We start from the raw sequence: 18,744 nt of genomic DNA on the forward strand, positions 1-18,744 counted from the left end.
TATATGATTATTTTGGAGAAAGTGCCATGAGGTGCTGAGAAAAAGAAAGCATATTCTTTTGTTTTAGGATGAAATGTTCTATAGATATCTGTTAAATCCATTTAGTTCACAAATTCTGTTAATTTCATTGTGTCTCTCCTTTGTTTTTATTTTTATAATCTGTCCATTGCTTACAGTGGGGTGTCGAAATTCCCCACTATTATTGTGTGACATGCAATGTGTGCTTTGAGCTTTAGTAAAGTTTCTTTTATGTATATGAGTGCCCTTGCATTTGGGACATAGAAGTTTAGAATTGAGAGTTCATCTTGGTAGATTTTCCTTTGATGACTATGAAGTGTTCTTCCTCATATTTTTTATTACTTTTGGTTGAAAGTCTATTTTATTTAATATTAGACTCGCTACTCCAACTTGTTTCTTGGGACCATTTGCTTGGAAAATTGTTTTCTATTCTTTTACTCTGAGGTAGTGTCTGTCTTTTTCACTGAGGTGTGTTTCCTGTATGCAGCAAAATTCTGGGTCCTGTTTATATGTCCAGTCTGATAGTCTACATCTTTTTATTGGGAAGTTGAGTCTATTGATGTTAAGAGATATTAGGGAAATATGGTTGTTGCTTCCTGTTATTTTTGTTATTAGAGGTGGGATTATGTTTGTGTAGCTCTCTTCCTTTAGGGTTGTTGGAAGATTACTTTCTTAGTTTTGTGTAGGTTGTAGTTTTCCTCCTTGTGTTGTAGATTTTCATCCATTATCCTTTGAAGTGATGAATTTGTGGGAAGATATTCTGTAATTTTTTTTCATGGATTATCTTGGTTTCTCCATCTATGGTAATTGAGAGTTTTGCTGGGTATAGTAGTCTGGGCTGGCATTTGTGTTCTCTTAGAGTCTGTATGATATCAGTCCAGTAACTTTTGGCTTTTATAGTATCTGGTGAGAAGTCTGGTGTAATTCTTATAAGTCTGCCTTTATATGTTACTTGACCTTTTTCCCTTACTGCTTTTTTTTAAAGTACTGTCTATTTTTTCTGATGTGTTATCAGACAGACACACATGCATGTACACAGGCGTGCTCTTAAGAAATGTACAGAGAAAGAAGAGAGCCTCAAACATGTTTTCTTTATGAGTTCAAAGTCGATTACATTTATGTGCTTTCAGTCATTACACAATGTACAGACATGATCCACTGAATGATTTATGCTCCACAAATGGCTAAACAGTGATTTATGAAATACTAGACAAAAAGCTTCTAGAAGCAGAGTATTATTTTCTGCCAAAAAATCAACTTCAGGCATACATTTGTATTTACATATATTCTTTGAGATTGCTACACTAGCAGTACATAAAATTTATTCCATAATAAGAGCTAAAAAAAAAAATTGGCTTTTCAAGGGACTTGATGCATTGTTCTTTTAGATAAAAATACTTAAGAGGAAAAAGATCAATTGCTGTGATAACAGTTACACGCACAGATGTGAGACCCCAGAGAACATTATCAAGAAATGAAAGTCCTTGTGCTTAGGGAGCTTGAGTTTGGTAAATTTATTTAAATAAACAAAAACTTAAAAAAAATCCCAGGTATTAATGCAAAATAGACATAGATATCTAGGGCTTTCTCTACTTGGCTTAAGAGTTTGAATGTAAAAACATCATGTCCTCAGAAACTAGTTGTCATCTGACATTCCTTACCAGAGTAAGTCACTTGCACTCAGCCAAGCAAGGGACTTGGGAGAAAATCAAAAAGTGATTTTCCCCATAATACATTAAGGATTAACCAGAAGTAAAGCTAAGATGAACCAGTTAATTTTAAAAATGACTACCTTTCTTTAGAATTCTCAGGCCAAACAGAGAAACCAATCTACTTCTGTGAGGTGCCTGTTGTCTGAGTAACAACCTGTTCTATATTTCACAACATAATTTAAATACATCTTGTCTTCTTTGAAGAGTCCAGGGTAAGCATGATCCCTCAGTAAGTACCTTGTGTTTTCAACCCCCTCACACGCTAACTGTAATATATTTGCTTTAGAAACACCACAGCAACTCCTTGTAATGATAGGAGGGGATCTATGACTTACATAGTAATGTTGGTGCTGTGTCTAGGCAATAAATGTCATTTTATTTTCAAGCTGGTCAGTTGCTCATTTAGGTCTTAAACTTTGAAGGACCCATGACCCTATCAAACTGAGTTCCAAATAAAAAAGAACAATAACATTGAATGAACTTATTTGCACAACAGGTATAGATTTTAGAAGAATGTTTTCAAAGAATTTCCTAGGTATCACTCAGAAGAATCTTTGTTGTCTGTAACATAAAGTGTTACAGTCCTTCAAATAAAATTATAGACTAATCAAAAATATATATTATACATTTGCAGTTATTTAAAATCACTCCATAACTTGTAGTGTGTTAATGGAGTGAAAGAGATAAAAGGCAGTCCACATTCAAATTATAAGATAAATTTGCTTCAAAAATCAGTTTTTTATTAATTAATAAATTAAATAATTAATTTAAAATATATTTCAGATTTTATTCCCTCACCCAATTCCCCCCACCACTGAGGAACCCCCTATTCCATAACCCTCCTGCCTCCACAAGGGTGTGCCCCCACATACCTTCCACTCTCCCCTCCCCACACTCAAATTCCTCTCCACTAGGTGTTCAGCCTTTATGGTGCCAGGGATCTCCTCTCCCACTCATGCCTAACAAGGCCATCCACCCCTAAGTATACAGCTAAAGTCATGGATGCTTCCCTTTGTGCTCCCAGGCTGGTGGTTTAGACCCTGGGGAGCTCTGGTTGGCTGGCACTGTTGGTCTCCTCTTTGGGCCACCAACCCTTTCTGCTCTTTCAGTCCTCTAACTTCTTCATTGGGAACCCTTGACCAATCAATGGGTAGCTTCGAGCATCCACCTCTGGATATGTCAGACTCTGGCAGACCTTCAAGGAGACAGCTGCATCAGGCTCCTGTCACCGTGCACTTCCTGACATCCATATCAGCGTCTATCTTTTGTGACTGCACATGGGACGGATATCAAGGTAGAGTGGTCTCCCAATGACCCCTCCTTGATTTGCTGTCCCACACTTTGTCACCTTATTTGCTCTCTTGAGCATTCTGTCATTCCTTCGAAGAAAGACTGAGGCATCCACAGTTGGTTTTTTTTCTTCATGAGCTTCATGTGGTCAGTTAGTTGAATCTTGGCTATTTTAAGCTTTTGGGCTAACATCCGCTTATAAGTGAGTAAATACCATGTATGTTCTTTTGTGATGGGGTTACCTCACTCAGGATGATAGTTTCTAGTTCCATCCATTTACCTAAGAATTTCTCGAATTCATTATTCTTAATAGCTGAGTAGTACTCCATTGTATAAATGAACCACATTTTTTGTATCCATTCCTCTGTTGAAAGACATCTGGGTTCTTTCCAGCTTCTGGCTATTATAAAGAAGGCTGCTATGAACATAGTGGAGCATATGTCCTTGTGATATGTTGGAGCATCTTCTGGGTATATGCCAAAAGTCAGTTTTAATACTTGCTTATGTTCTAAGTATATCCATTGTGATAAGACCTAAGATATAAGCAGCCACTAATTTTTGATTCACACTTAAGTGGAGGTCGAGAGGCACCAGCAATTCCATATTCCCTAGAGTAGGCAGCATCAGGGCCGCAATACATACCACTCCCAGGAAGACAGTAAGCAAACTAGGTCCCAAAGAGACTGCTCTGTTTTCTAGTTGACATGACTGCTCAAAAAATACACTTTCAGTTAAGTGTTCCTTTATTCTCTTCTCCTCTTCTTCCTTTTGTTGTTCTTTCGCAGATGGGAGAAGAGTGGACATAACCTCTTTTCTTCCCAAGGCCTTCCTCTGGCTTTGCTCAGAAACCTGAAGGCAGAATTTTTCTGTCACACCATAGTGACAGGATTGAACATCTCTATGATGAATCACAATATCCACACAGCACTGTGGCTTCACCGCATCAACAGCATCAATGACAACATACTTATTTGGAGTTGTACACAAAACTTTGAACTTTAAGGCAAACTCATAGGGATTGTACAGAGTCAACACTCACTTATGTGTTGACTGATCATCTGCTTAAAATATTAGCTCTGTAGGAAACACAAAGACAGGAAGAGTCCCTTACACTAACTCTGGTTATCTTTTTTGTTGATTCATTGGCACTGAATCCCCCTTGCTGCAGCTTCTGTCTTTACAGTCTCAAATCAATTTTGGACTTTCTTAGATTCAGTTAAAAACACCAAAACATTTTGGCAATCTTGGCAACGTTGGCTCCTTGGAAAGCAGCTGCAACTGCTACCTGCTCCTTTGTCAGTGTCTCCAGACTGCACTGCCTGCTGGAATATGGGAACTCCCTTACTGCTTTTAATGTTTTCTTTGTTTTGTGCATTTGAGGGTTTGATTATTATGTGATGGGAGGAATTTGTTTTCTGGTCTAGTCTATTTGGGGTTCTGTAGGCTTCTTGTATGTTCATGGATATCTCTTCCTTTAGGTTAGAAAAGTTTTCCTCTATAATTTTGTTGAAGATTTTTACTGGCCCTTTAAGTTGGGAATCTTCACTCACATCTATATCTATTATCCTTAGGTTTGATCTTATCATTGTTTCCTAGATTTCCTGGATGTTTTGGGTTAGGAGCTTTTTGCATTTTGCATTTTCTTTGAAGGTTTTGTCAATGTTTTCCATGGTATATTTTGCACATGCGATTCTGTCTTTTATCTCTTGTATTCTCTTGGTGATGCTTGCATCTATGACTCCTGATTTCTTTCCTAGGTTTTCTATCTCCAGGGTAGTTCCCCTTTGAGATTTCTTTATTGTTTCTACTTCCACTTTTAGATCCTGGATGGTTTTGTTTAATTCCTTCATCTCTTTGGTTGCTTTTTCTTGCAGTACTTTAAGGGCTTCCTTAAATCTTTCCCTTTTAAAGGCTTCTACCTTTTTACCTGTATTCTCCCATACTTCTTTAAGGGAGTTATTTACATCCCTCTTAAAGTCCTCTTTCATCATCATGAGAAGTTATTTTAATTCTGAATCCTGCTTTTCTGGTGTGATGGGGTGTTCATGGCTTGCTATGATGGGGAAACTGGGTTCTAATGATGCCAAGTAACTTTGGTTTCTGTTGCTTATGTTCTTGTGCTTGTCTTTTGCCATCTGGTTAACTTTAGTACTACCTGCACTCACTCTCTGACTGGAGTCTGTCTTTCCAGTTATCTTGCTTGTGTCAGAAATCCTCAGAGTCCAGATGTCTCTGTGATCCTGAGCTCCTGGGTGGAAGAACTGCTGGGACTTAGGCTACCTCTGGGATCCTGAAATCCTGCTGCTCTGAGTGCAGTGGTTCCTTTAGAATGGCTTGGGATATGGTATCTTCATGGGAGTAGACCAGCAAGTTGTCTGCCCCAGCCAAAAGGATCAAGCAATGGGTGAAATAAGAGTGGTGTTCTGGATGGGCAGGGTTTGGGTGGCTGATGGGTCCTGAGTGCCTCAGACTTCTAGTTGTAGTTCTGGAGCATAGGGTAGTGGGAGAGGGTTCTCACTTGCTCCTCTGAGTGCAATGGTTCCTTTAGGATGGCTGAGGGTATGGTGTCTTCCAGGAAGCAGACCAGCTAGGTGTCTGCCCCAGCCATAAGGACCAAGCTGTCATTCATCTTCTTTGTACTTTGGAGATTGTATTGTATTTGTGTTAGGAAAGCATCTGTGCATGTGAGTGCAAAAGTCTGCAAGAGCCAGAAAGATCACTGGATGCCCTAAAGACAGAATCACATTTGGTTGTAAACAACTAATATTGATTATGGGGAATGAACTTGGGTCTTCTGCAAGAACATGTCACTCTCTGAACTGCTGAACCATTTGTTAACCATCTTACTAGTGATTTTTCTTTTTTTTTTGAAAAACAAACAAACACAAAATTCTTAATGTCCGGGCACTCACTGAGTAGGCTATGATGTCAGCAAGACTCACTATTCCATCTGTCTCTGCTTCCCAAGCACTAGAATCATAAGCATGTTGCAGAATGCCCACAATTTTTTTAAAATTAAAAATTCAGGATTATTACTCAATTCCTTATGCTTACATGATATAATTTCATCCTTGATAATGATGAATTGTTTTATATATGCTTATTACCTGTAGTTGTATTTCACATGATTCTTATTGGTTCTTTAATAAATTATCTCTGATACTGTGCTTGTACTAAATATAATTTGCACAATTATAGTAATTTTTCCTTGTCAAAATTTCTTTCATGATACACTATAACAATTGTTTGTATAATATATAATTTTTACTATGTGTCAAACATAATATTAAGACAAAAGTTGAAGGTAACTTTGTATAATATGCAAGTGCTATGCCATTTAATGTGAGATAGTTGAGCACCTACAAGTTTCAACTCATTTTAGAAAGACTTTGAACATTCTTTGTATGTATAAAGTGAAAGAATGTATTTGGTTTAAGTTCATAATGGACATTAAATACAGAGAATAAAATTTATAAAATAAGGTTCATAGGCATAGCACCTGTGATTATTTTTTTTTCTATATTAACCAGAGGTAGAACCTTATACAGCTCAAAAGTCTCTAGTCCTTCTAAAAGGAATAGAATGCTTTGATCCCACTGTTTGTATAGAGCACTCAGACAGAGACTTCCTTATACTTTGCGTGACCCATGGCTTAAGTACTTTTTGTTGGACTTTAATATTAAATTCTCTTGATTTGTACTGTTATTTGTGCAGAGGACAAGATCTGGATGATGGTTCAGCACAACAACACAGAACTGACTCAGGTACAGGGTTCCAAGGCTGAGAAGCCCTATGCCATGACCTTAAACTATGGTGGCAGTATGGAGAAGCTGGAGGCTCTGATTGTGTAGTGCATACTACTGCAGGAAATCCCACCTGCTTAGCACACTAGGTAAGATCCTGCTTCATGGTAGTGTGAAACCCAGAGTCAATATTCTTGCTATAGTTTTGGGATTTTTTTGTTTTATTTTTTTTTTTTTTTTTGGTTTGGTTTTTTTTGTTTGTTTTTTTTGTTTTTTTTTTTTCACAAGCTAGAGTCATTGGAGAAGTGGGAACCTCAATTTAAGTTTTCAAATGATAATTTTTTTAATGACTGACATTAATCAGTTATTAAGGTGATGGTTCTTATGTAGTATGCATTTGCTTTGAACTCACTATTTACTGACCTTGAACTTTTGACTATCTTGCCTCTACTTTTGGAATGCTGAAAGTACAGGTGTACACCACCATGGTTGTTTTATTCAGTGGTGCTGGCCATCAAACTCAGGGCTTCATTGAATGTTTGGAAACCACTTTACCTATGAACATAATACTTAACTCTGAAGTTTTATTTCAGAAAAATAATGTAAGTACAAGGCTAAATGTTTTTAGTTTTCTCTGATGCTGGTTATTATGGAGAATGAATGATTGACTGTTACATGTGTACTATATCTCTTACTGTTATGATGTAACACCTATTGAAGCCTCTAGAAGGGGGATTTTCTTTCAGTTATGGTTTGAAGTTCATTATGACATATGGCAAAAACAGTATAGTTTGAGGCAACAGGAGAATAAAACAATTGTCTACTCAAATCCTGGAAGGCCAGGAAGCAGAAAGGAGAAGAGTAACTTTAAGCCAGAGCTTTCCATTTTTTTTTCATAAAATGCCAAGATATATTTTTAACATATTAAAGTTTATGTCAACCTGAAACTCCATGTATAGAACAGGATAGCCTTCACAAAGGTCTAAATTTCTGTTCTTTCTTTAGGACTGAGTTTGAATATATAAGGTACTCGAGGCTACAAGAGTATCAAGCATCCAAAAAAGAATATCAATCACATCATACCACAGAGTTCAGTGTCCTAGGTCTTATCATTTGAAAGTTTAGAGCAGCTGTGGAACAATAAAAAATAAACGTTCAGTAAAGAATGAGTAGGAGAGACCTAACTGAATACATTGCACTGTTTAACTAATCTAGAATCATCATGGGAAGACACTGCTCCACCTAAACAAACTTTTCAGATAACAGTCACTTATCCCTTCAAACACTAAGAATATTTTCAAATAAAATGCAACTACTTGAGACAAAAATCTTTCTCCAATGGATTACACGCCTCCTTGCCTTCTTAAACACAGAAACAGGACAGAAAATAGAGCTCTCTTTGTTTTATGATTCAGGATCATACTGTGAAATCAATTCTAGAACTCCTGTTGGACTTAGCCACACATGTCAGGCTGAGGAAATCAGAGCTTGCACTCACTGTATTCTGATCCTTGCTTGTCAGTCCCCACAAACTGCCTTACAAGGTTTAGTGTCTGTCTTTTCTTGTATATTTCTCTGTCCCCTGATAAAAAACCATAACACATTAGCCACCCTAATCTCTTCTCAGGATATTTGACTCTGGGAACTGCCTCTTTTTTGCTCCTTGCCTAGTCATTTTCTAGTAGAAAATTTACACTGTCATGTCACTTAGGTTATGTCATTCCTTTTAATTATTTATGTGTACCTACACACACATATGCACATGAATACACACACATAATGTCCTTGGAGGTCAGATATATTAGACCCACCTCATTTCCCATCACTGAAATCATTGGCTGTTTTGATCCACTCTACCTGGGTGATTTGGAACATCACTCTGGTCTTCAAGCAGAGTGACAATTTAGCTACTGAGTTTTTCATGTCTCCAGTCCCTGTCAATCCTTTTTGTACATGCATTGTCTTTCTGACTCAATTCTCTTATATTATCTGGGTTTAAGATTTGAAAGAAAGAGCATAGCTTTGTAAGGTTTGAATTGAGAGTGAGATCTTAATCTAGTCCTGACCTAACTTGTGCCATTGTGCTTAGTTTCTACAGTTTAATTTCATCAACTGTTAAATTCATAATGCTAAGAAGAAGGAAAAAAGACAAATACAGTCTACAATTCCTATACTGTGCCAGGTATCTCTTGGGCATCCAAAAACAAGTGTCTCTGCACAATGCTTCCATCTCAGTAGACAAGGGGTGAAGTTGATGCTGTCATGAAAAATAAGCTGAAAATAATTTCTTTGTTATTATAAGTTCTTTGAGAAATTCACACAATGTATTTTTCCCATGTCTACTCCCTTTTCCCCACTTCCTACCAGATGTTCACCCCTGTAACCATCCAACTTTGTATCTTTGATTTTTTTGTTGTTGTTCTTGTTTTTGTTTGTTTGTTTTTTGTATTCATTAAGCCCAATTTTTTCAACCCATATATTCATGGAGGTGTGGCCTTTCACTTAAACATACAAGATTGTCAGAGGCTACACTCTTTAAGAAAACTGATTCTCTTTTTCTGGAAGCTATCAGTTGCCAACAGCTTCTCAGATAGGAATTTTATGTCTACCTGTGCTCCCATTGTTTATACTTTCATATGGATTGAGCTCAAACAAGTCTTATGCATACTAGCATAACCTGAGTTCATTTGTTTAGCTGTTCTGTTGTGTCCAAAGGACACTCTTTCCTTTTATTCACTCACTGTCTTTGACTCTTACAATCTCTATACCTCCTTTTAGTAATCCTTGAGGCTTAGGAGAGGATGTCATACTAATGTTCCATTAAAGGCTGAGCATTGCTTATGGCCTTATTCTATGAACCTTGGATACTCATGCTTCTCTGTGTTAATCATCATCTACTGAAAATAGAAATTTTTCTGCTGATGGTTGTGAGATACATTAATCCATGGGAATAACAATAAGTCATTATGAGTCAGTCATTTACTATGCTCATTTAATAGAATAGTTGTATTAGATTTGCTATCAGGACTTATGAACTGACTATCCATAGGCTCTTGGCCCAACAATAGTCCTATTTGATCTTGGAAAGAGAGAGAGAGAGACGTAAATGTATCAGAATGTGGTTGATTATTTCTGTGATAGTCTTTTCAATGTAGTACTAATAGGTTTGTCATGCCATATCATCAGCTGTCAATGTGTCTTGCAGGGTTGGTTCACAGATGATAACACTGATCATACTGTTCTTCACCAATATAGTTTTACCATCACTTTTAGAGGATAACTAATAGGATTGGCAATAGTTTGTAACATTTATGTGTCTATAGAACCTTACTGGCCAACTGTTCCAAAATTAAAAAAAAAAGTTTTGGGGGTTAGGTTTATTATCTGTAAGTGTATAGTGTCTAATAGGAATGCCATTGTCCCATTATGATGTAAGTACATTTTACCTGTGTGTGTGTGTTTGTATATGTGTGTATTTGTATGTATTTTTGTGTATGTGAGTGTGTGTGTGTGTTTGTCTACAATAGTGGGTTTGAATAAATTTCATTATAGAAATCCAAGGTAGATTAAGAAAGGATTACCAGCCCTGTGATATAACAATTTATTCTACACTATCATACCCACAAAAGAAAGAGCAAATACAGCTGATGGGACCTCTCAATAGGTACAGTGCTTTGCTGTCAAAACTGAAAAACTGAGTTCAATTTTTAGGACATGCATGGTAGAAAAAAAAGAATTCCCAAATATCATCCTCTGCCCTTCACACAAATTCTGTAGAACCTCTGTGTATACATATTCTCTCTCTCTCTCTCTCTCTCTCTCTCTCTAGCACACACACACACAAACACACACACACACACACACATAAACATATACTCACACACAAACTACCTCTAATAGTATATACAAATGTAATAAACTTTTCAATGCTATAACATATTCATACCAATAAATCATTTTTTACCAACTATAACATATCCTCTTATATAAATATTTCCAATGAACAGTCTACTTTGGCATGTAGATGTAGATTTGGTACTGTAGATATGGCTACAAGAATAATTTATATGTAGATAACTGTGAAAATAACTGATTACATACTCAGGATAAATTCTCTGAGGTACCATTGTCTGATCAAAAAGCATACGTATTTTCAATCACTTTTGGCATCTTGATTTCTACTGTATATCAAGTTGGAATAAATTTATATGCTATACAACAAGAAAGAACCTTAGGCCCATTTTGAAGTCATGGGTATTAACTTTATCTTTTTTATTTCAGTGGTGGGAATCTTATGAATATATAATGTCACCAAGAAAAGAGAGATAGAACAACAGAGAGACAGAGATGGGGAAGGAGGATACCATATGTAGGCTTAAAATTTTCAAAACCCACTTTAACAAAGGTTGTTAAATACTTCAACCTCCCTTCTAGACCACCATTCACTAGATGAAAAAAAAAAAAAAAAAAAAAAAAAAAAAAAAAAAAAAAAAAAAAGTTTTATAGGCCAAAGGGGAATGTGGATTTACTTAGAAATAGTTCTTTGGGGGAGGTCCAAATCTTTGTTGTCAGGATATCAGCAGTTCAGATCACACAAATTTGCAGGGGTAGCTGGATCCACTCCCACACACCATACACAAATCAGCAAGGACAGGTTTTTTTTTTTCTCTTTTTATTGGGTATTTTATTTATTTACAGTACATCTGTCATCCCCTTTTCCCATTTCCTCTCCTTAGAACCCCCTATCCTATATCCTGTTTTCCTTTATGCTTTTATACCATTTTGATTACATGCATATAATAAGATCAGTTCTAGGTTGAAAGTCTAGCAATACAATAGATGAAAATAGTCAAGAAACAAGCAAGACAATAAACACAAATAGTCAAAAAACAAAAAACAAACAAACAAACAAAAAACAAAGCACTAAACTCAGTTACATGAGCACTCCTGTGATTACTGTTTCTAAAGGCTTATCAGGATGACGAAAGTATCTGAGCCCACTTCCACATGCTAGCCCAAGGTCATTTTCATGTCTGATGCTGACTTCCTTGTTCTAGCCTAAAATTTAGATTCCTGTCTGAAATTACTTCTTTGTTCTCACCTCATATTTAAATTCCTGCCTGAGATTACTTCTTTGTTATAGCCTATGATTTAGACTTCTACCTGAAATTCCTTCTTTGTTCTAGTCTAATGTCAGATTCCTTCTTGAAGTCTACTTTTTTGTCCTTGGCCAATGTCATATTCCTGTCAAGCAGCCCCTTTCCTTGTCCTTGGCCCATGTCAGTTTCTTGCCAAGCATCCCCAAAGGCTCTCCACCTCTCCCCCTTTTTTATTTTGTTAACAAGACTGAGGCTGTCTTAAGTCCTTCTGACAAGAATGCCTTCCCTCTCTGTCATGAAATATGCATTATCAAAGTCAATGCACTTATGTCTTAGGTTGGTAAGGCTCTCTACAGAATCTTACCCATCCTTGACTTGCCGGCCTGTTAATTTAATAGCTTTGTTTGGGGGTTCATTTTCAGGTTTAAGCCATATAAATTGGCTGACAACATGTTGATGTTGTTAAATATAATCTTTAACACTATGGGCAGGAATAAAAGTATTCCCAGGACAAGAAGGGCTAGCCTGATCAAGCTATATATGACATTCCTGAGGTTTGTCCAAAATGGAAATACTGAGCTCAGGCTATGGATACTTTTATTGGCATTATCTGTAGAATCAAAGGTCAACAGAGCAGGATTCTTTAAATTCATAATTTTATTATGCAAACAAATTATTACAGGGATTTTGTATAATCCTCAAGGACAAGGTATTGTGGAAGAGGTCCATGGAACTTTAAAAAGATTGATGAGACATACTGTTGCTGAAACAAAGAATGATGCTGGCCTTTGAGCTTGCTTACTGCCCTGATGAGGTTGATTAGGAAGCTGTATTGGACATATTTTCCTGACCCACCTTTGCTTGACTATATCCCAGATGAGACAAGCTGCCTTGCCACAGGTTATTAGACCTTGTGGGATAGAGAATCAAAAAGAGAAACTATGTCTCTTATATTCTTCTTAAAGGTACCCAGCTATTAATACTCAATCATGTACTGATGTAGAAATCAATCCAATATGGAAATAACAGTCTACTTTTGGAAGACTGGATCTGGACTTTGTCAGAGACATATTTTGAAACTAGCTGTAGCTCACTTGATGTTAAGATAGCAAGAGATAATGTTGGGACAAAATCTGGATTTTAAACAAAAGTTAATGCATTTTTTAAGGCTCTTTTAATTGTCAAGCTAAAATTGTTTTTGTCTCTTCTAAAGCATTTATTGTAAGTTGCAGTGACTGTATAATTTCCAATTACGTTAGTGTGTTAAAACCTGGCATGTCTGTTACGGGGGTCTGTTGGGCCTTGGATGAGGTAACTTCATTTAACCTGCCACCTTTAGTCACGTAGGACATAGGTAGAGGGCTTGATTAACAAGTCTCCACCTCCAGAGATTTAAATATTAATGAATTATCAAAAAGCCAGGGGCATAGCTAATTAAGTTATTCCCTCCCCTTTCTCCCTTCCCTATAAGATTGTTCTCTCCTGGCTTTTGGCGGGGGAAGGGCGTACCACCTGCATCCATTTACCATGTCATGAACAATAAAGCTTTGGAAAACCGGACTCCACGTGTTGCCTGATCTGCCACCGCCAGGTTCCCAGCCTTTGGAAAGTTGAGCCGCCCACAGCCAGCCCGCGGCGCCTGTATCAATGTGGGATCCTCCGCTGGCAGCGTGGGAAGCCGCCCTGGGACCCTGCCACAGGACTCCCTCTCCCCGCCCACGAGATTTCTTCCCCACAGGGGACTATCAACCAGCTTTTGTCCCACTGCTGTGAGTATTAGAAAATGTTGATTCAAGACCCCTGCCCAGTCTGCTCTTGTGTGGACACCAGATTCCACACGAGACATTCTGGAATCTCCACTGAAGCCAGAGACATAGGTAGGAAGACCCACACATTGCCCTATGCCCATAGCTGGGTGCTGGGAGTGCCCAGATTCCAGCTGATACCCAAACACCCGCCCCTGCAGAATAGTACTCCCCTTCTTCCCCTCTCCCAAATCTGAGGCCTGGAGCAGACCCCTGCCCAATCTGCTCTTGTGTGGACACCAGATTCTGCCAAAGACATTCTGGAAGGTCCACTTAACACAGAGCGGAAGAGGTACCACTGAACCCAGAGTGGCAGAGGAACAACTGAACTCAGAGCAACAGACAACATATCCTGAGATATCCTAGAGGATCCACTGCACTCAGAACAGTGGGTACCTTATCCTGAGACATCCGAGAGGAGACACTGCACCCAGAACAGTGGAAACCTAGCTGGTCTGCTACCTTGGAGACACCTTATCCTGAGTCATGCTAGAGGTACCACTGTATTTAGATCAGCTGGAGAAGAACACAGAGACTTCTGGACCCCAAGGAGATTAGACACAAGCAAGATAACTGGAAAGGCAAGCTCCAGTCAGAGACAGAGAGTACAGATAGTACTAGAGTTAACAAGATGGCAAAAGGCAAGTGCAAGAACTTAAACAACAGAATCCAAACTTACATGGCATTTACAGCAACCAGTTCCCCCATCAGAGCAAGCCCTGAACACCCTATCACACCAGAAAAGCAGGATTCAGAATTAAAATCACTTCTCATGATGATGATAGAGGACTTTAAGAAGGACATAAATAACACTCTTAAAGAATTTTAAAGAGAACACAGATAGACAGATAGAAGCCCTTAAAGAAGAAACACAAAAAAACCTTTAATGAATTGCAAGAAAACACAACCAAACAGGTGAAGGAAATAAACAAAATCATCCAAGATTTAAAAATGGAAGTAGAAACAATAAAGAAATCACAAAGGGAGACTACCCTGGAGATAGAAAACTTAGGAAAAACATCAGGAGTCATAGATACAAGTATCACCAATAGAATACAAGAGACAGAAGAGAGAATCTCATGTGCAGAAGATACCATATACCATGGAAAACATTGACACAACTGTCAAAGAAAATGCAAAATACAAAAAGCTACTAATCCAAAATATATAGGAAACACAAGACACAATGAGAAGGCCAAACCTAAGGATAATAGGTATAGATGAGGGGGAAGACTCCCAACTTAAAGGACCAGTAAATACCCTCAACAAAATTATATAGGAAAACTTTCCTAATCTACAGAAAGAGATGTCTATAAATATACAAGAAGTTTACAAAACCCCAAATAGTTTAGACCAGAAAAGAAATACCTCTTGCCACATAATAATCAAAACACTAAATATACAAAACAAAGAAAAAATACTAAAAGCAATAAGGGAAAAAGGTAAAGTAACATATAAAGGCAGATGTATAAGAATTACACCAGACTTCTTACCAGAGACTATAAAAGTCAGAAGGTACTGGACTGATAACATACAGACCCTAAGAGAACACAAATGCCATCCCAGACTACTATACCCAGCAAAACTCTCAATCATTATTGATGGAGAAACCAAAATATTCCATGACACAACCAAATTTACACAATATCGTACCACAAATCCAGCACTTCAAAGGATAATTGGTGGAAAACTACAACACAAGAAGGGAATCTACAACCTACAAGAAGCAAGAAAGTAATCTCCCAAAAACCCTAAAAGAAGATAGCTACACAAACTTAACTCCACAACCAATAACAAAAATAACAGGAAACAACATTCATTTCTCCTTAATAACTCTTAATATCAATGGACTCAATTCTCCAATAAAAAGACATAGACTATCAGACTGGATACATAAACATGAACCAGCATTTTGCTACATACAGAAAATGTACCTCTGTGAAAAAAACAGACATTACCTCAGAGTAAAACGATGCAAAGCAATCTTCCAAGCAAATGGTCCCAAGATACAAGCTGGAGTAGCGATTCTTATATCAAATAAAATCATTTTTCAACCAAAAGTAATCAAAAAAGATAAAGAAAAACACTTTATATTCATCAAAGAAAAAATGTATCAAGAGGAACTTGCAATTCTGAACATCTATGCCCCAAATGCAAGGGCACCCACATACATAAAAGAAACTTTACTGAAGCTTAAAGCATACATTGCTAGTCACACAATAATAGTGGGAAATTTCAACACGCCATTCTCAGCAATGGACAGATCATGGAAACAAAAACTAAACTGAGACAAAATGAAACTAACAGAAATTATGAACCAATTGAATTTAACTGACATCTATAGAACATTTCATCCTAAAACAAAAGAATATATATTTTTCTCAGCACTTCATGGTACCTTATTCAAAATAGACCATATAATTGGTCACAAAACAGGCCTCAACAGATACAAAAAGATCAAAATATTCCCTTGTACCCTATCAGATCATTCTGGACTAAGACTTGCCTTTAATATGGACAAAAACAACAGAAAGCCCACATACACTTGGAAACTGAACAATGCTCTATGCAATGATGACTTGGTCAAGGAAGAAATAAAGAAAGAAATTAAAGACTGTTTAGAATTTAATGAAAATGAGTATACATCATATCAAAACTTGTGGGACTCCATGAAAGCAGTATTAAGAAGAAGACTCATAGCTCTAAGTGCCCACAAAAAGAATCTGGAAAGAGCATACACTAACAACTTGACAGAACACCTGAAAGATCTAGAACAAAAAGAAGCTAATATACCCAAGAGGAGTAGATGGCAGGAAATAACCAAACTCAGGGCAGAAATCAACCAAGTAGAAATAGAAAGAACTATACAAAATATCAACAAATACAGGAGCTGGTTCTTTGAGAAAATCAACAGGATAGATAAACCCTTGGCCAGACTAAACAAAGGGAACAGAGACAGTATCCAAATGAATAAAATCAGAACTGAAAAGGTAGACATAATAACAGAAACAGAGGAAATTATAAAAATCATCAGATACTACTACAAAGGCTTATAATCAACACAATTAGAAAATCTGGATGAAATAGACAATTTTCTGGACAGGTACCAGATACCAAAATTAAATCAGGAGCAGGTAACCATCTAAAGGTCCTATAAACCCTAAAGAAATACAAGAAGTCATTAAAAGTCTCCCCATCAAAAAAAAGTCTGGGGCCAGAAGATTTTAGTGCAGATTTCTACCAGACCCTCAAAAAAGACCTAATACCAATACTCTTCAAGCTATTCCATCGAATAGAAACAGAAGGAACACTACTCAATTCATTCTATGAAGCTACCATTACGCTCATACCTAAACCACAGAAAGACCCAACAAAGAAAGAGAACTACAGACCAATCTATCTTGTGAATATTGATGCAAAAATACTCAATAACATTCTTGCAAACTGAATCCAAAAACACATCATAACAATTATCCATCATGATCAAGTAGGCTTTATCCCAGGAATGCAGGGATGGTTCAATATATGGAAATCCATCAATGTAATCCACTACATAAATAAACTCAAAAAAAAAAAAAAAAAACACATGGTCATCTCACTAGATGCTGAGAAAGCATTTAACAAAATTCAACATCCCTTCATCTTAAAAGTCTTGGAAAGCTCGGGAATTAAAGGCCCATATGTAAACATAGTAAAAGCAATATACAGCAAGTCAGTAACCAACATCAAACTAAATGGAGAGAAACTTGAAGCAATACCACTAGGATCAGAGACTAGACAAGGCTGCCCACTCTCACCTTACCTATTTAATATAGTACTGGAAGTTCTAGCTAGAGCAATTAGACAACAAAAGGAAGTCAAAGAGATACAAATAGGAAAGGAAGAATTCAAAGTTTCACTATTTGCAGATGATATGATAGTATACTTAAGTGACCCTAAAACTTCCACCAGAGAACTCCTAAACCTGATAAACAACTTTAACAAAGTGGCTGTATATGAAATCAACTCAAACAAATCAGTAGCCTTCCACTACTCAAAGGATAAACAGGCTGAAAAAGAAATTAGGGAAATGACACCCTTCATAATAGCCACAAATAAATAAAATACCTTGGAATGAATCTAACCAAGCAAGTGAAAGATCTGTATGACAAGAACTTCAAGTCTCTGAAGAAAGAAATCAAAGAAGATCTCAGAAGATGGAAAAACTCCCATGCTCCTGGATTGGCAGGATTAACTTAGTAAAAATGGCCATCTTGACAAAAGTAATCTACAGATTCAAAGCAATCCCCATCAAAATTCCAAATCAATTCTTCATAGCGATAAAAAGAGCAATTTGCAAATTCATTTGGAATAACAAAAAACCTAGGATAGTGAGAACTATTCTCAACAATAAAAGAAATTTTCAAGGAATCATCATCCCTGATCTCAAACTGTACTACAGAGCAGTAGTGATAAAAACTGCATGGTATTTGTACAGAGACCAGCATTAAGATCAATGAAATAGAATTGAAGACCCAGAAATGAACCAGCACACCTATGGTCACTTGATGTTTGACAAGGGTGCTAAAACAATCCAGTGGATAAAGGTCAGCATTTTCAACAAATGGTTCTGGTTCAACTGGAGGTCAGCATGTAGAAGAGTGCAAATTAATCCATTCTTATCCCATTGTACAAAGCTCAAGTCCAAGTGGATAAAAGAAGTTCATATAAAACCAGATACACTGAAACTAATAGAAGAGATGTTGGGGAAGACCCTCAAACACCTAGGCACAAGGGAAAAGTTCCTGAAGAGAACAACAATGGCTTCTGCTCTAAGATCAAGAAATGACAAATGGGACCTCATCAAATTGCAAACTTCTGTAAGAAAAAGGGCACTGTCAATAAGAAAAAATGGCAACCAACAGATTGGGAAAAGATCATTACCAATCCTACATCAGATAGATGACTAATATCTAATATATAGAAAGAACTCAAGAAATTAGACGCCAGACAAAAAAATAACCCCATTAAAAATGTGGTACAGAGCTAAACAAAGAATTCTCAACTGAGGAAACACGAATGGCCGAGAAGTACCTTA

The 18,744-nt window shown here is 37.0% G+C and overlaps 1 pseudogene; it reads right to left on the reverse strand.

Moving 5' to 3' along the window:
- Positions 1–3,521: 3,521 nt before the first annotated feature.
- Positions 3,522–4,163, reverse strand: LOC117716204 (motile sperm domain-containing protein 1 pseudogene; annotated as a pseudogene).
- Positions 4,164–18,744: the final 14,581 nt, after the last annotated feature.

The sequence above is a fragment of the Arvicanthis niloticus genome, chromosome 10 (genome assembly GCF_011762505.2).
Source record: "Arvicanthis niloticus isolate mArvNil1 chromosome 10, mArvNil1.pat.X, whole genome shotgun sequence".
In the NCBI taxonomy this organism is placed as follows: domain Eukaryota; kingdom Metazoa; phylum Chordata; class Mammalia; order Rodentia; family Muridae; genus Arvicanthis; species Arvicanthis niloticus.